At 34.3% G+C, this 20,016-nt stretch overlaps 1 protein-coding gene across 3 annotated transcripts in view; it reads right to left on the bottom strand.

Annotated features, from left to right (window-relative positions):
- rdgB (retinal degeneration B) overlaps positions 1–20,016 on the bottom strand; it is a 250,556-nt gene that overhangs the window by 186,953 nt on the left and 43,587 nt on the right. Inside the window, exon 1 of one of the 3 annotated variants that reach the window (XM_085820752.1) lies at positions 16,210–16,266. The exons of 1 other annotated variant lie outside the window; for it this stretch is intronic. The gene's annotated coding sequence lies outside the window, so the exon portion shown is untranslated. Of the gene's footprint in view, positions 1–12,118; positions 12,138–16,209; positions 16,267–20,016 lie in introns of those variants that run through there. One more of the 3 variants, XM_085820753.1, reaches the window with a different exon arrangement.

The raw sequence follows: 20,016 nt of genomic DNA, 5'->3' as shown, positions 1-20,016 counted from the left end.
TAGACTATATGGTTGTATAAATTTAAATTACTTTATAGAACATCATATCGTATCATAAATGGAGAATCCCATGATTTTCTCAGTCGAATTATTTGAAGATTCAGGAATTTATCCAGTGATGTATGTGGATTTCACCTAAATACGTTTTTTTTCCTCCTGATGAAACAGGGGCCGAACGGTAAAGTCGCTGAACACTGGTAGTTCAGTCCGAGGTTCGAATTCCGCGAACGGGTTGTCTGCATGGGCGTTTTCGTGGTTTTCCCCATGTGTAACGTATATGCGAGCCAGTATCCCTTAGAAAGTCCTCCACGAAGGCATCCCTCCCCTTAGGCAGATAGCCCTAGTGTGCTTTGTCATAATTAAATAAACCAAAACCTCTTGATGAAACCAGACTTTCCTTCATCTCATACCTTCAAAATGACTGATAAAGCCTCTAAAGACTGATAAAGGCTCTGACCAAATACTTCGTGAAGAACTTTCTAAGAGAAACCAGCTGGCATACACGGTACACATGAGAAAAATCCACGAAAATGCCCATGCAACCAGCCCGTTTACCGGGATTCGAACCCCAGAGTGAACTACCAGTGTTCAACGATTCTCTACCGCTCTATCTTTGTGGGCCTTTATGAAATGGAAGGCGATAACTTTATTTAAAATGATTGCCAGAAATACCAAGATATTTCGAAAAGTTGGATGCTTTTTAATACACTTGCAGAATGCCTAAAGAAAAAGAGCAAAAATAAAGTAGAATGCCTGAAGAAAAAGAGAAGAAAAAATAAATTTTTGCGTAAAATTTAGTATTTATATTTTTTTTTTAATTTAAAACCTTTTAATCTTATGATATTTGATTCTTGCGATTTCAAAAATAAAATATTTCACTAAAATATCAATAACATTTTAAGAAACCAAATGTAGGATAAAATTGGGTAAAGCAATGGGCACAATGATAAAACTGTTTAAAGCAGTTTATGCAAGTCATCCTAAGTTAAAATGTCGGTTATACATATGTCTTATTTATATATATCTTTTCTCAACGGAACATTGAAAGGCGTGTTAACTGTGCTTTACTGTATTTTCTCTTTTAATATATGCAGTTTTCAAACGCATCATAGTCTGGGTTACAAAGTATTCTTCCAAAAGAAACGCAATTCCAATAAATAAAATCAAATTCTGGAAAATTTATATTGATAAATATATTTAAAATGCTCAGTTCGAAGGAATAAATAGAAAATTTTAAAACAATTATCTGAAGAGGCAATGCAACACAAACAATTAAAATAAAAATATAAAAATTTAAAAACTTCCCAAAATAATAACTAATAAAAAATATATATAAAGAAAACTATTTGAAAAAAAATAAACACTGCACCTTTATTTACGCAGTTCGAATAGGTAAATAGAAATTTTTAAAACAGTTATTCAAAAAAAAAAAAAAATGCAACTTAAACAATTAAAATGAAATTCGAAAAAGAAAAAAATACTTTAAATAATAACAGTTATAATAAAAAATATAATATAAAGAATATTATTTGGAAAAAAAGGAATCATGGTGACTTTTTTTCCTCTCACGGGAAAGGAAACTAGGTTGCCAGATATTAAGAAGTTCGCCAAGTGAACTATTCTTGGCGCAAACTGAACAAAAAGTGCCAACATAAATTTGTGAATTTCTCCGTAAATTTCGCTCCAAATTTTACAAAATTTCATATTTAGGCATGATTTGAGCTGTAGAATCGAAATATGTAAAAAAATTGGTATGTTATTTCAGAAAAAGTCCGATTTTGTGTCAAAATACCTATGTTAGAATAGTGCTATATATAAATCTAATATATATCCTAAGTCGCGCTTTCGAGACATGAAGAAAGCAATTTGAATTTTGTCAATCGGCCCAGTAGAACGGGAGATATAGAACTGTCCTTTTTTTTTTTTTTTTTTTTTTTTTTTGAGCAGTGTACATTTGCAGTATGATTGATTGGTAAATAGTCTAACTGTAATGAAAAATTAGTTGCAGCATTTGAAACATGTGTATTTTTATGGCATGATCATTGGCAAATAATATGTACTGAATAATTATTATTTTATGTCTATTATAATTGGGAATTAGTTCCTGTTTTTCAGTAGACGTTTTTAACTATTTGAAGAAATTGTGCATTATTGTAGCCTTTTTATAAACACAATTAGATACATGTAATAGAATAAATAATAGCATTTTTTAGAATATGTGCTTTACATTGTTGGAATATCAGTCAATTTGTATAGATTGGAATTGTACAACAAATTTGTCATTTTGAACAATTTAGAATTGTATTTTTAAAAAAATTAAGAATTAGTTTTTTTTTTTATTATTATTATTATTATTATTATTATTATTATTATTATTATTATTATTATCTGGAAGACAAGTTATTATTTACGAAACATTTGCTTCTATGGATAATAGTAAAATAATGTATATATTACTATGAACGCCCCAACTGCAATTTCTTGATTGCGTTGAGGATAACTGCGACACAGTGTGAAAATTGCTATGGACACACATAATGAGGTGTGCAAACTATTAAGGATACGAAGTTATGATGTATCGAAGTGGCCAAGTGTTTACGTGAACAATGAACTTAACAAAAGTGTACTTTGAATTTATCAAAAGTTAACTTAGAATCCAGTTTATATGAACATAGAATAGTCTACACAACATCATAAACTTTGGGCTATGGAACTATCAACTGCCTGAACTGATGTGACTGGCCTATTCTGTGGATAACTGAAACAATAGTATGGACACACATCATTATGTGTGTAACTGATAACATGAAGTTATGACGTATTGAAGTAGACATAGGTTTAGAGACTGGTTAATATATAAGTTCCAGTCTTCACAGCGTAGATCCTATCTATGACAATGTAATGATTAATTGATTGTATATTTTTCATACGGATTATTAGGTAACAATTATTGTAAAGATGACATTGTCAATTTAGCATTGTAATATTACTATCTTTGACTCACTGAATGCCGCCGGCGGTGGACGGTAGATTCTTTTCCATCGCATGGACATAACTCTGATTGGTGTAAAACCTTAGGTCGGAAGTCCACGCGACGGCGTTTCAGTCTCTTTATAATCGCTGAAATTTATGGGCTCTAAAGTAGCGGGATGAGGCAGATCAGTGAAGGGGACAACTCCATTTATGCAGTCTTCCACAGTATCAGTTACCAATGACGCGAAAATATTATTCTTATATGCAATTTCAAAATTAGTAGGCGAAACTCCTTCAAGAACGAAAGTAGCCTCATAGCTTAAGGTTCTATAACCACTAATAATACGAAAAATTCTTCGTTGAATCTTTCTTAAATTTCTTTTGTTAACCTTCTGTGCAGGAACATGTCCCCAAGCAAGACAGCCGTACGAAATGAAAGGTACAATACACTGCTTATACTTCACAGTTTCTTAACATCGTAGCTTACTCCAAAAGTATTTTTGGCGATTCGGTGAAAGCCATTAATAATTTTTTCACATTTGGCAGAAAGGAATTCAATGTGCTTTTTCCACGTTAATTTTTGTTCAAGAATGACACCAAGTTACTCAACATTTTCTACAAATTCCAACGGAGAATCATCGAGTATCAAGGGAGCAATATTTTGTTCATCAAACTTTCTGGGAACAATCCTAGCTTTACTTTTTGAGCGATTGAAAGTGAGTTTATGAGAAATCGCCCAATTGGAGAAAAAATCTAGAACTTCTTGTACTCTCAAAAGAATATTGTTCAAAGTCTTTCCTTGGAAAATTAAAAGTAAGTCGTCTGCAGATGCAATTTTAAACAACCGTCGAGATAACTTAAAAGATCATTTATTATTAGGTTCCAAAGTGTAGGTCCGGTCACAGAGACTTGAGGAGAGCCTTTTTCTACAGAATAAACCTTAGATGCGGTCCCAAGCTGAAGCTCAGCGGTCCTCCCGTTCAAGCTTTTAAGCAGGTTATAGATATTATGCGGCATACCAGCATCATTTAGAATTTTTAAGATAGATGGCCACCAAGCATCATCAAAAGCCCCTTTGAAATCCAGGAAAATAAAAACAGTTGTAAATTTTATTTTCTTTTCATACTGCGAGATATTACAAAGACGAATAATAGCATCTTCAGCAGACTTCCGAGTACTAAACTCGAATTGAGAATCATTATAAAAACATTTCTGTCTCAGATACCAATTTATTCTGTTCATGAAGAGAGTTTCAAGACATTTTCCCAAAGTAGGCAAAAGACTAATGCATCTAATAATTGTACACCTGTATATACCTTTGAAGAATAATTTTCTTTGTCTTTATGTTATAGTGTTGCGAGGCCCCAACTTGTCAGCAACAGTGGTAGTGACTGCTACGAACTGTAAATTACACAAACTCGTAAGAAGGGTTTAAATCCCTTTTTATTCCACTTTAGAAATAACAGCTGCGTTCACTTGACGCTCACAAACTACGCCGACCCGGCGGTTTAACAAAACAGAAATGTGAAACTAAAAATAAATGACAGGATGAATAAATAACGAGATCACTACCTACGAGGCTCTAAAATCGTAATTAACTTAACCGCGTTCTAACAGCTGAGATTCAGCAAACTTAAGCAGTTGAAGATTCAACGAAATGCCGGAAATAGGCACACAGGCCGAAACGCGCGGTTCTTAAATTTCTACCTAGCAACCTTCACGCTCGCGATTCAAGAAGCACACATACAAACTCGTTACCCTTCTATTTAAACTCAACTTACTTCTGCTAAAATTTGAACACTCTGCGCGTTCTACTACAATTTACATACTCTGGCATTGGCAATTCTAAAGGAAAGTAAAGGGCTGACAGGAAAGATAGCTTAAACTTAAAATAAATGTTAGTTAAAATAAATATAAACCCTACAATGTATTCATTTTCTTTCTTCCACATTTCCTTTTCATTTTAGAATTTTTGAAGTTAATTAAAGGTTTCTGTTATTCAAAAACACTAAATGCATTTAGAATGTATAGAAAAAGCTGATAATTTTAAGATCAGTTTCTGTAGAATATTCAGAAGAAATATGAAATACATATGGTAAGGTCCGGTTACAGAGCTGGTGTGGCATAATTTTTAGAATTTAGAGATACACCGAGCAGCAAAAATTAGAAATGGCAAAACTATTAGAATTTAGAACAGGCACTGGAAGCAGAATTTAGAAAAGGTTCAAATTTAAAAATTACTACAATGGTCTCAAACTAAAACAGAAACCTTATCTGCGGATTAGTTCTGAATCATCCAGGCAGCATCCACACAGATTGCACCAGATGGGAAAATGCCTAGCGCCACCCTGTGTATGATGCATCAAGACATATTAGATGATTTTTTTAAATTGTCAGTTTTCAATTTATTAATAAAAAAATTCCTTTCTATAATGTCTGTCCATATGATAAGATTACAAGCACTTTTGATATATTCCATGTTTACGTCTAGTGAAAAGTAGAGAAAATAAAAGGAAGATAAATATTTTAAGAAAAAGATTCTAGTATCAGAAGTAAAACATTCAAATATTATGTTTTCATTGTTCTTCTAGACGTTCTCCAAAAAGTAAGAAATAAAGTGTTAATACCATGAACACATTTTTCATTTTGTCACATTTTTCTGTAACCTTTTAGAACAGAGTGTTTATAAATCTCGCCTTTAAATCTTTCTAAACTCTTCAAGCTGCGATCCTTAAGAAAATTAGCCCTACCAATTTTGTAACAGCAAAATGCCAGAAATATTTTTTAAAAAATCAGAGGAAAAAAGTGTAAAATTTATTTTTTAGAGAAAACTGATGCATATGAGAATTTTGAACATTCTGAGACAATATCATGGAGAAAAACTCTTACCATGAAAAAATTAGACATTTTTAATTCATTACATAGTTATTTGCTTTTGCTAAGAACTGTTTCGGAAATTGTGCTTCATAGCATTGTACCTTTTTATTATTCAGATTTAAAATATTGTATAATAAGTGGCCAAAATGAAACATTATATTATAGCAGCGAAAAATAAAACTGCTTTATTTTAATGTTATTCCTTAAATACAATTCCAATATATTTGCCATTATTTGTAAAAATTCCAAGTTCTCCAAATTAAAAATTTTCTATAGAAACTGATCTTAAAATCGCCAAATTTAGAACCGTTTAATAAAAGAATTAACATCCCCAAAAGCAAAAATTTGTTTTAGAGCTCTTCATTAGCAAAAAATGTAATAATTTCGAAATGCTTATGTTTCACTTCTTGCTCAGAAACTTGAGTATCCCACCACTTATATTAGAAATAGGAAACAATTATAACCCATGAACATATTGTTACGAAATGTACAGGCGCGATAAGACAGCTTTTCCGCAAAGCACTTTTAGGGTTGCCATAAAATAGAAAGGGAAGGCAGGGTTGTCATATTTGGCGAGAAATCGCCCGTTTGGCGACATTTGGTGATATTGCATGGACGGATGGAGAACCTTCTGGAACGAATTCTTACCGGTTTAGCCCAGATTGTTCTCGAACACCAGTCAAAAGCTATATAAACTCTGCTGGTATGCGGAGAGTGAGTTAGTATCGAGTGATTGTCTCGCCTAGCGAGCTAATAGAGAGTGTGCCCCGTCTAGAGTGCGATATAGTGAGTGTCTCAAATCGATCTGAGTTGACAGCCGGGTAGCGAGTGCCGAGTGAGTCGTCGAGTTCACCGAAGGAACCTCTTAGTGTATCGCGGTTAGTGCATCGTCGAGAGAGCGTGTTGAGGTCCGGGAACAACTGAACCGAAGAGTAGGGAGCCGTGCTCTGTGTCTCGTCGAGTATATCGCGAGTTGTAGCGTGGAGAGACTCGAGAGTACGTGGAATTCCGAGAAAGACCCAGCAGAGTCGGGAGCTGTACTCTGATGCTTTGCAGTGAAGCTGTCTCCACCGTTATTGCCTGACAGTGCGAAGGCGGTGTCGCTGATTGCTACAGCATGCTTATACTGTAGTAGATCTTCGACGACTGTAAAAGTGTTTTGGAGCTGTCCTGATAAATATTGGTATAAAGTGTGTTTCGATACTTCATAAAGTAGTGTCGTCATTATTCACTCTAAATCCATACGAACCCCGTACGAACGTGAAGGAATAAAATAACGCAACAATATTCACACATTCAAAAAATAACCATATTTGTCAGTGAATCGCCAAAATTTTCTTTTAAAATACTAATTCAAACTCAAAATGGCAGTCGTAAAAATAGATAGATATTTCAGATGATTAAAATTAAGGACCTTTTGCCGATTTTGGTCGCAATTAAGGATTTTTAGGACTAAAAATCGATTCCAAAAAACTTAATGACTTTTAAGGACTCTTATGGACCGAATGAGCCCTGATGAATTGTGGCTAACTATGAGTATGTTTTTAAAATGACATTCAGCAGCAAATTTAAGCACCCATAAAGCAAGCATATAAGCTCATAAGCTTATATAAATAAAACAGAGATTGCATTTATGAAGTCTGACTTCCTTTGGTAGCATAAACTAATACCAAACTCCTAACAGGCGTTAAGCAAATTATCGCTAAGTCTGGAGAGAAATACAGTCTTACGAAAGTCTTAAAGCAAGCCTTTTCATTAAATCAGAACTTTGAACATCTATGCGTGACTATTACTCACAAGCTAATCCAGTTAATTGTGGTCAGATGACTTAAAAAACAGTCAAATTTAAATTAAATAAACAAGTAGTCCAAGACTACATACACAATTCAAATTAACGGGAAGCTGGCTCAAAACTTTTTACCGGGGTAACAACAATTTAAACATCGGTAACTATAATGCAAAGCCGAGTAATACAATGTTATCTCAGCTAGCTAACCTAGTAACATCACCTCGAGAGGCAGAACAAGCTCTGAATTAAACTTCCGAAACCTTCCTTTAAATACTACTTCATTCTTAAAAATCCAACACAAAATAAATGTTAATGAAAAAGTATAGTAATAACCTACACATTTGCTATAAATTAAGCAAAACAAATTAAGAGATAAAATATTCATGCGCTTGCATAAGTTATATGTAAGATAAAATAATCTTTTTTTTTTTTTTTTTTTTTTTTTTTTTAGTATTTTAAAAGCACGCTTTGTTTTTCATTCGACCACATGTTACATAATATTTTTGTATTTTATAGAACATTGCGATAGAACAATAGATACAAAAAAAATTATGTCTCGCCAAATACGCTGTGCACAAAGTTTTATACTCATCAGCATCATATTTGTTTCAGGATGTGCACTGTTGTGCACTGTTATATAAATATTAATAATATTAATTACATATAAGTACTAATAATATAAATATTAACAATGTACCTAAATTAATATTACCAATTAATATACCAATAAATAATAAAGATACCAATCAAAAATGCAATATATTATTTATTCAGTGCGGTTGGCAATGTCTTAATGATTTTACTTTCAGAAAACAAATACGCAATCCGTTTTATTCAAAAATACGAATGCTGGAAGGTTTCCAAAGAATTTGTGATTAGAAAGATTTTTCCTAAAAACACAACCCTCAACAGAGCCTAACGAAAGCAGGGCTGAACTAACTTAGATAACAGCGGATGTTTATCCAAACTCTAGCCATATTTTCTCTGCTTTCTATTTTCTAAAAATGCCATCTATTTACCGCAGACAGTCTTCAAAACTAAACAGGAAATTTAATCAATTAGCTAAAGAACTTCTAGGAACGCGAATATTATAAAAAAAATAGCTGCATCCTTCCCTCCACAAGACATATTAGAACAAAAGAAATAACACAAACACATGGTTTTTAAACTAGCAAGAAAATTAAAATTATTACAACAGCTTGGATGAAATATTACAAAAATTGCACATTATCATATGCAACGATACTCCTTCTTAGTAATACGCCATTCTTATACCATGCTGACCAAGGTTGTAAGGTTCAAGTTTAAAAATTACTACAGTGGTTTCAAACTAAAACAGAAACCTTATCCGCGGATTAGCTCTGAATCATCGAGTTTGTTGTGTTGCTTAAAGAACTGAAACTGAGTACAAAGAAATTATTTAGCACGGCGAAGTGAAGTAATTATGTCGAGAAATTGTGTTAAAGCAGTTATAACGTATTTTCTCCTTGCTTTCCGCATGCCTTCCTCGCAACTGGAAGCACACTTGGAGCGTATTCGGAAAGTCCGGAGTTCGAATTCTGGCGAAGGCAATGCATCTTTTTCACGTCTCAAGCTCAGAAATCCTAATGGATCTACAGTGGTACCCGAACTAAAAGGCGGTGATCGATAATTCGTCAGCAACATGATTTGTCGATTGGGTCCCCTTATTCCCGTAGCCCTTTAAAAGGGAGAGTATATAAGGTATTTTCTCTCTCCATTGCGCATTCCTTCGTGGTGTAACTGGAAGCACACTCGACGCGTATTCGGGAGGTCCATAGTTCGCATCCCAGCCAGGGCACTGCGCATTTTTCATGTCTCCAGCATCAAAAATCCTAATGACTCTTCAAAATAAATAAAATAATCGAAGAGTTAAATAATAATGTGCAAGGATACGAAATTTAACATTTATTGTTGACTTAACCGAACATTTAAATATTCTAAATAAAGAGCAGCAGGGAAAAATTAAGCTTGACATCGATATATATACTTTCATTAAAACTTTTAAAGTTAAACTGCAACTACGGGAAAGAAAACTTTAATCAAAGTATTTCGTATATTTAAAATTCAAAGAAAGATGTATTATTTAATGATTTGTAGGCTAGGTTTATACTGTTTTCATTACCATTAAAACGAACGTAATTAAGCTAATTAATGATAAAAATCTTATTCAAAGATCTGAAGATACAGATTTCATTAACTTGTATTCGTATTTGTTATCTGTTGTGCGTGTTAAATATCCTCAGTTATGAATTTTCGCTATAACTTTATTATTTTTTAAAGAGTATATGTGATAAAGAAGGTTATTATATAAGTTGGTGCGTCTATACAACTAGATGTTATAGCAGTTCCATATACAAAAGTTTAACAATCTTCGGCTAACCGTTTCTGAGTTATGCGAAATACATACGTTCATACGTATAGACATCACGAAAATTATCCCTTCTGAATCCATTTTACAATCCTTTTTACAGAAAAGAAAAGTCTTTTATTCTGTACAAATAACATGCACAAAAAAAAAAAAAAAAAAAAAAAAAAAAAATCATTCAAATTGTTTCAAAAGCGATCAAAAATTATATTTTCGTTTAACTATGATACTCGAAAATTTTTGCATTACAATACTCCCTTTACTTCGTACAAGGAAGTAAAATAATCCGGCTCGTCAATTGCTTTTAGATAGTGCTTTCCCGTATGCATGCAATTTGTGTCTGAGACCACTGGATTACTAGACAGCAAAGGAGAGACATACACTTTTGTGGTTCTTCCCACTTTTAATCTCCCAGTACTTAAAAAGACCCCTCCTACTTTTAAGGCATTAACCTTTTCAAAAATATCGCAGAAATATGCAAACTTCAAAATAAGAACACCGTTCTTGTACGGCGTGCAGCTCCGTATATCAAAAGCTGCTAGGCATAGTTTGAAAAATCACTGAAGTACAAATAGGAAAGTTAAACATAAATTCTACTAGGGAGGTACATAATACATAAGGTTAGAATCCTCTTCCGTAAACTCTTCCGTAAATGACAAATAAAACTTGTTAAAAAATACTATTATGATTATATTGTTTTTAAACAGTTCACTTTGCTATGCAAAGCATTGCTAAAATGTGGAAGACAATCAAAAGATATGCCATAAAAATTGGTAACAATTTCGTTTTCTTTACCATAACATATTTTGCTCCGTATAATATTTTCATCCCGGTTGTAATCTGAAAAAGATGCAAACAATAAGTATTGAATAATGACTACTGGATTGCAACAGAGATCGTCACGAGACACTTCAGTTTTTACGTTTCTTATCAAACTGTGCGGTTTACAAATGTGATAATGCTGAATGTTTTGATAAGATAAAATTCACAGAAAGCAGGAGGTGAAACGCTTTTCTGATGTCATTTATACTTAGTAATCTAAGAAAGGGAAAAATTCTTAAGCATCATGCTTCATCTTGAGGTTTTCCTCGAACTGTTAAAAGTTAATTTATCCCAAAACCCTTAACAGACGTGAAGCGTCTGAAAGTCAAAAAATCTTTTTATTTAAATAGAACTTAAAACATCAACGCACGTTCTTACACTAACAAAATCAACCACATTTCGTGGTGATGTAGTAGTTAAAGACTAGACCACGGATCGGCAACCTGCGGCTCTTTTGATGTAAAGTTGCAGCGCTCAAGTTCCAAGTTCCTCAAATAATATTTACTGAAACGAAATAATATATACTCTAATATTGAAACGAAAATTTTAGTGGCTCTTTAAAAACTGGGAAATTTTGTAAATTGTAAACTTTGGCTCTTCCATTTCAATAGGTTGCCGACCCCTGGACTAGACAATTTAATCCACTCGAAGTTGGCTCAGTAACTCTGCCGGCGTATCACATTCAAATGTCGGAAAGGATATACCGCAAAACCGAATAATTACAGTTTATAAATGCTAGAATTAAACGTAGTGTACACGCGCAGGCCAGACATACGCTCTGTCTTAAAATCCAAAAACCTCAGTTTAAATACTAGCTACCTCATTTATATACTAGTGAGAAAATGGAACGGAGAAGTTGCAGTAAAGGCTGAAGTTATAAATATCTGGTTAGTTTCAAATGATAACCTTATAAACTTTTATTTTTATTTATTACATTCCCTAAAATCTAACATTTTAAAAAAGATATATGCTTAAAAAATAATTTAAATAGCTATGTAAATATTAGGAATAAAATGCTTGAGTTTCATAAAATGACAGATAAGATTCATGATGTGAAAAAATAGCCTTGAAATAGAGATGGAAAAATATAGAATTCTTAGCACTTGTTTACTAGCCATTTTTATTTGATTTTAGCCTGTCGACTTTATTTTTCTCAAATTCTCAATTTCAAAAATTCTGGCAGACTCAAAGAACGCATATGCCCTAAAATGCAGAAATTTCAAATCAAATTCTAATTATGACCTCAAGCATACATCATCTGGAATACTTACATATACAGATAGCTAATTTTCAGTCCGTTGTCTTCACGTAAATTATTAACAGTCGGCACAAAATTGCAAAATGTCCTAAACAAGCAGTGAAATTTCCGCATGACGATTTGCAGGATGTAATCTTAGACGACTGATAAAGTTTTCAGATAGTACTATTATATTTAATTATATTCTTTAAGTATACTGATCATTTTCAGAGGCCACTGTTCAGATTTCACTGTAACGTAAATGTAAGCAGACATTTAGATTTCATTTCTCTAAATACTACTTTTGCCTTCGGACTTCCTGGTACGCCTATTAAATTACATGCATTTTTTGCTGCCTTCATTAACTCGAATTATTCTAACTTAATAAATCGATTCCTCAAGGCAAGTTGAAAATGATATAAATATAGAAACAGGAAGACCGCATTTAAAGTTAAATTTCATAATTTGTTCAAAATTATTTTTTACTTCCCTTTCTTTTCCCTTAAATTTGGGATTACCAAAAGCATGAACATTTTCGTCAATTAAAACGCTTCTGTAAACAGATATCTACGACCAACGATTGCGAAAATAAAGGCAGGGTAAGGCGGGTATATAAAACTTTTAATACTGCTGGTTGCAGTAAAAAAATAGGTACACGACTATATGTTATAGCAAATATATACAAATTTTAGCGTTCTACGACTAATCACTTTTGAGTTATGCGAGATGCATACGTACGTACAGCCGTCACGAAAAAAATCCATTTTACAATCTATTTCGGAATAAATAGTCCCTTATTCTGTCCGTACATGTCACGCAAAAAAAAAAAAAAAAAAAAAAAAAGTCAAAATGGATTGGGGAACGATCAAAATGGATATTTTCGATGAAATCTGAGCCCGAAATTTTCGGAGATTACAATACTTCTTTCACTTTGTACAAGGACGTATTTAAAAAAGAAGATAAAAAAACCCGTTTAACATGAAGCTGCTGAGAAATTTTTACACTTAAATTCATGGCTTTTCTTTGAAAAAATCATTACGTTGTGTTCTGAGCTTTAAATAGATGATGACTTAAAAAATAAGAGTCAAAATGTATTCTGGATGCCAAATATATTTGCTGCTATTATGTAACATTAAGTATTAAATAAATTTTAACTAAGTTTTAAGAAACTAATATAAAATGAATCTATATATCTGCATCTCTTCTGGGATACCAAGTTTTTATTATAACAAATGACAATGTGCAATCTGAAATAATATTATTATTATCTGTACTCAGGGGGGGGGAGGATTAAATTACGATGAAATAACCAAAATTTCTTAAACAAAAAATTAAGCAAAGATCAGTCTTCGACTACTCTGGTTTTATACGAAAACTGAGTTTAGAGGTAGATACACCAAGTCCTTCAAAAAATCAAAATTTCTGCAACGCAATAATCTGTATATACACTTGACTACCAATAAGTATACGGACACCTATGCAAATGACGATATCTGCAGTCCTAAGCTACGTCACGGACTCCGCCGGTATATATCGTGTAGGAAACAGCATCGGCTTTAGTCGCACGCAAGATGCCTCGCAGTTGCGTGCTCTCTGATTTTGCTCAGGAGCTCTCTGCTCAGGAGCTCTCTGATTTCGAGAAAGGTATAATTATCGGGTATCACAAATGTGGCCGATCCTTAAGGGGCATATCTAGCGATCTGAAGTACCCAAAATCGACAGTGGCCTATGTGATTAAGAAGTGGAAGGTGAGCGGTGATTGTCGGAATATGCCCCGAGTCGGCAGACCAACGAAACTGGGAGATCGAGACCGACGAGTGCTGTCCAGAGAAATTCGGAAGAACCGCACCCAACCGATGGCCCTCATCCGCAAGGAGTTTCAACAGGCATCCGGGAGTATTGTTTCAATGAATACTGTCCATAAGGAAGCACATCTGCTTGGTTTTCATGGTCGTGCTGCTGCCCATAAGCCTTTGATCGCAAAGTCCAACCTCGCTGCTCGGTTAATGTGGTGCAAAGCACATCGAAATTGGACCGTAGATCAGTGGAAACGGGTTCTTTGGAGTGATAAATCAAGGTTCACCCTTTACCGTTCGGATGGCAGGGTCTGGGTCTGGCGTCTACCTGGAGAACGTCTCCTGCCAGAATGCATTGTGTCAACAGTCAAGTTCGGCGAAGCTGGAATTATGGTTTGGGGGTGTTTCGCCTGGTATGGGCTGGGACCCTTGGTCCCCATTCATGGTAAGCTCAACTCCGATGCCTACTGCACTATTTTGGATGACAATGTGCTTCTTACGTTGTGGCAGTTTTACAGGCTGAACCCCTGTCACTTTCAGGACGACAATGCCAGTTGTCATGTTTCGACTTTAACCAAGGCTTGGTATGGTGCCAATGGAGTTCATCGAATGGACTGGCCTGCCCAGAGTCCAGACCTGAACCCTATCGAGAACCTCTCGGACGAGTTGCATCGCCGAATTCAGGGGTGCACTACCCGTGCAAAATCGGTGACGGAACTTCTATGTCTTCTCCAAGCCGAGTGAAAGAAAATACCACTAGCTGTCATACAAAGACTTGTGGAAAGTATGCCCCGGAGGGTCCACGCTGTAATTACCTCTCGTGGAGGCTCTACCAACTATTGATTTTGAATAAAGTTAGTTTTCCTTTTCTATCACAGATGTCCAAATACTTATTGGTAGTCAGTGTATAAAGAAGAAAATTTGTTTGCTTGTCCTCTAATAACTGAGTCACTACTATAGCTATCGTTACCAAACTTTCTGCAATTCTTTTATAGGTCCTGGAAACCACGTCGACGTTTCCAGGACCTATACGTCGACTTTTTTGCAAAAAAAGTACTTAAAATCAGATATATTAATTAAAAACTCGGAAAAACAATAACTTTTGGCCTCATTTTTCCGAGTGACAAGTCTCACAAGCTGGAGATGAAAATCTGCTTTACTTTGAAAGTTGTTGTCACTGCTCGCTTTCAAATTCTAGAGTTTGTCAATAAAAATTTTCTACGTTTTACGATGAAATAAAAATAGCATTGCCAAACATTAAATACATTATTCCCAATTTCAAAAATTCGTAGGAAACCATTTCGATCAGTGTTTCTCAACCGGCGGTCCGCGAAATATCCAGCTATCTGTCCAAAATCCAAAGTGTCATCGACCGATAACCGATATTACAACAGCACTTACATTACAACAACAATAGTTTACTAGTTTAGAAAATAATATGATCGATGATGATTTATTTATGTGAAAAAATTTTGCCAATGAGTTGAATTATTAAACTTACCGGTCCGCGAGAATGTACCGAAATATTTTACCGGTTCTTGAAGTAAATCCAGTTGAGAAACACTGATTTCGACTATTCCCATTTTCGTACGACTTTAATCAGCCGAAATACTAACTGGACACGCTGAAAACGCTAATTTTTTAATTAAATAACATACAATAAAAATAATAATAATAATAATAAACTATCTACACGTAACTTCACTAAAATTATCGACATATGCACAAAATTCGTAACAATAAATTAACTTGCCCCTGTATTCTTATTTTTCCGGCACAGCATCGTCTCTTTAAATTTTTATGTTGCATTACACACACATACCTACACAAAATAGTAATAAAAAAGGCTACCTACAAGTAACTTCACTAAAATTATCGACATATGTACAAAATTCGTAACAATAAATTAATTTGCCCCTGTATTCTTATTTTTCTGGCACATCACGGTCTCTCTAAATTTTCATGTTACATTACACACACATACATACACAAAATAATAATAATAATAAACTATCTACACGTAACTTCATTAAAATTATTGACATATGTACAAAATTCGTAACAATAAATTCAACAGAAAGCATTCAAACTTAACACGTATTTCAGTAATGAGTCAGCTAGGCACACTACTAGAACAGACTAAAATATAATTAATGACAAATGAATAAATATGAGAGGGTCTTAAGTTAAATACAAAATAAATATAAGTTAATAACATGTATGTTTTTTAAATATGATATACAAATTATTAAGCATAAAATTAAAAATATGAAATTTAAATTTTAAATGAAATGCACGTTTAAAATAATGAAAACTTATCCTTTTATACAGTAAAAATATTGGAGAGTTTACTCTTTACAGCAGTCAATGACACATAAAAATGTTTCGTATTTTCGTAAACTTGCGAGATTATGCCCTTGTCAGATAAAACTGATAAAAGCGGGGAAAAAAAAAAAAAAACTGAAATGTTTCAGATTTTAAATGACGTCCAAAGGGGCGTTTTTTAACATTTTGTGTGTTACCTTTCTTTATTAAATATCATGTTCCTCGCACTTAAACCGAAATTCGGTGGATTGTGGATCCAGTGCAACAGCAATATCGCAAAATAATTTTAAAACGAGCATATCTTTAGAATTTCCGATACAGAGACTCACGCGCTGGAGATAAAAATGTTTTTTCTGCACAACGTTGCCATTCCTCGCTTTGAAATCCTTGAGTTTGTTAATCAAAAATTCGTCAAAGTTTTAAAAAATAGGAAATCAATCATAAAACAAATTTCAAATTTCAAATTTGGTCTTCCACATGCTCATATTCGTTGGAGGATTACGTTATTCAAAATTCGATGACTCTATGTACCGTTGTTTTATCACAATACGAGAAATATACATACATTTATGCAGATTTTTCATTATTTAATTTCTTCAAATATAATGGCAGGACTCTAACATTTTGTGGCAACAGTTTGAAAAGTGAACCGACATTTATGAGTCCGACGCAAAATGCCAAAACGACACTAATAGTCCTTCGGGATTCAAATCCCTTTGGACTAAAAAAAAAAAAAAAATTGCAATATAATGATTCTATTGAAAGTGATGGAAACGTGTTATAAAATTTAGATAGTTTTAGTGAAATATATACAGTGTTAGCGAAAATTGCTTTATCCGTTCAAACCAAAAGGCTAGAAGAAAAACCGTTTTTTGTCCAACTTGCAATCGTCAACCTACATTTTGCTTTAAACGGTATCATACTCTTGAAAATTACAAACAATTTATAATTAAAATTTTCATTTACAAAATGTTCACATTATGATAATAATACAATAACGTTAAAAATATCTTGCCTTTTGAATTTAATATGCAAATTTTACATTTATATAAATCGCACAATACATAGCCAGATACAGCAAAAGTGAGTGAGTGAGTGAGTGATTATGGCGCAAAAACCAAAGATGATTATAACGCGCCAAACACAAGATGGGATGATTACAATTGATGACATTAAAATTCAATAAATAAAAACAAGTAGACAAATGTACCAGATCCAGAGGATGAAGTAATATAAACTTAAGTTAAAAGCACACATTAAAATTCAAGACACAGTAATTAAAACAAATTACATTTGGTAATAAAAGCCAGTCTCTTTTAAGTAATAAAATAAATTACAATTGACCTCTCTTCCGATTAAACGGTCGAGAGGTAAGTCACAGCTATTAAAATATTTCTGGCGAAGACTATTAAAACATGAACACTCAATTAAAATATGACGAACAGATAAACAAACATTATAATTAAAACAAACAGGCTCATTTTCAGCTTTGAGAAGATAGTTATGTGTGACTCTAGTGTGACCAATTCTGAGGCGAGTCAAAAGAACGTCCTCCTTACGATTTCCAGCAAAATCCCAATGCTCAATTCTAGGCTTGACGTTTCTCAACTTGTTGTGATGCTGAACATCCCAAATTTGCTGCCATTTTTTCCGTATCTTCACCTTGATGACACAGCAGATGTCCCTAAAAGGGATAAGGCGAGTAGACGGTTCAACAGCATATTTGGCTGCGATGTCTGCAAGCTCATTTCCCTTTATTCCAGCATGTCCAGGAACCTAGCAGTACAGGACTTCATATCCTCGAATCGTTAAATTTCTATGAATTTTGAGAACATCCACTACCACAGGATTCTGAGTGTTGGGAAAAGCTTCCAAGGATTTAAGAGCACTATACGAGTCTGTATAAACTATGAAATTTTTGTGGCAGAGCTTTGAGATGTACAGAAGACCATGATATATTGCAGTTAGTTCAGATGTTAGAACTGAGCAAGCATGGTGCAGGCTTCTGCCCTCAATGTAATCTTCAAATACAAAAGCCATCCCGACATGATCATTTCACTTTGATCCATCTGTGTATATCGGATAATAACTGCTATATCTGTGCCTGTGCTCAGCGAAGAGTTGTCTGTAAACGATCTCGTTAGTGCTCGCCTTTACGTGATGTTTGAAAACATCAAGAAGCTGGATCCATGAATTTTCCCAAGGTGGAATTTCAAAATTCTGTACTGCTTGGGGGTGCATATCAGAAAGGAAAAGTTCCTCAATGATAGGGCGAACTTTTAAAGGAAATGTAGGATGGACGTGTTTCAAATAATGTGTTACACTCATTATCACAGTAATGTGTAACACAGGATGGACGTGTTTCAAATAATGTGTTACACTCATTATCAGGTAAGCACAGCTTATTGGGATGTTCAGGTTGGGATAGAATATTAAAATATTGCAAAAGGGACAGTTGCTCACGCCTTAGATAAAGTGATGGTTCGTTAGAGTCAACATATAGGCTCTGTACAGGAGAAGTCCTGAAAGCTCCTGAACAAATCCGAAGACCTTGATGGTGAACAGGATCCAGTTTTAACAAAACAGATGACCGAGCGGATCCATAAACAACTGAGCCATAGTCCAGTCTAGAGCGGATAAGCGCTCTGTAAATGCGAAGCATGGAGCAACGTTCTGCACCCCAGGAGGTGTTCGCCAACACTTTTAAAATATTTAGTGTTTCTAGACACTTCTTTCTCAGGTTTAAAACATGAGAAAAGAAAGTCAATTTTTGGTCGAACGTCACTCCTAAAAATTTTACTTCCGGCGCAACTGGAATAATTGTACCATTCAGATATAACTCAGGTTCAGGATGGAGGCCACGCTTCCTACAAAAGTGCACGCACACAATTTTCTGTTTTGAAAAAGTAAATCCTTGTTTGTCTGACCATTCATGGATCTTATTCAGAGCCATCTGCATTTGCCTCTCTACATATCTCATGTCTGCCCCTCGACAGCTAATCTGCAGATCATCAACATACAGAGATCCCAAGATGGTGGGAGGAAGTTCTTTTAGTACAGAGTTTATTTTTAAAATGAACAGCGTTACACTTAGCACACAGCCTTGAGGCACACCCTCTTCCTGTTCAAAAACATCTGACAAAACAGAGCCAACCCTGACTTGAAAAGTTCTAGTATTCAAGAAATTCTGAATGAAAATTGGTAGGTTGCCGCGCAAGCCACTCTCGTGAAGATCCCGAAGTATACCGTATCTCCATGCCTTATCGTAAGCTTTCTCAATGTCGAAGAATATAGAGACAAGGTGACTTCTTCTGACAAAGGCTTTTCGAATAGATGTCTCTAAAAGAAGCATATTATCTACAGTCGTTCTTCCCTTTCGAAAACCGCTTTGATAAGGCGATATAATATTATTCTTTTCCAAGAAGTAGACTAGGCGGCTGTTTACCATCTTTTCAAACAGTTTGCAAACACAACTGGTAAGGGCAATTGGCCGATAGTTGGAGGGATTCCTTGGATCTTTTCCTGGCTTAGTAATAGGAATGACAACAGCTCTCCTCCATGCACTGGGAAAAGTACGCTCCTTCCACACTCTATTGTAAAGCGTGAGAAAGGCATTCAGTGACTTATAGGACAGATGCTTTAGCATTTCGTAATTCACGCCATCAAGACCAGGAGACGACCTATGTGTCTGTAACAAAGCTCTCTTTAACTCTAGCACAGTAAAATCTCTATTATAAGGCTCAAATTTGGAAGAGTTGAAAGCGATGGGACTTTTCTCAGAGCGTTGCTTGATAGAAAGAAATGCAGGTGA

This window comes from Stegodyphus dumicola, chromosome 7 (genome assembly GCF_044657685.1).
Source record: "Stegodyphus dumicola isolate Sdum_Otavi_A_Nest chromosome 7, ASM4465768v1".
In the NCBI taxonomy this organism is placed as follows: Eukaryota; Metazoa; Arthropoda; class Arachnida; order Araneae; family Eresidae; genus Stegodyphus; species Stegodyphus dumicola.
This window is presented reverse-complemented; position numbering and strand designations above follow the sequence as displayed.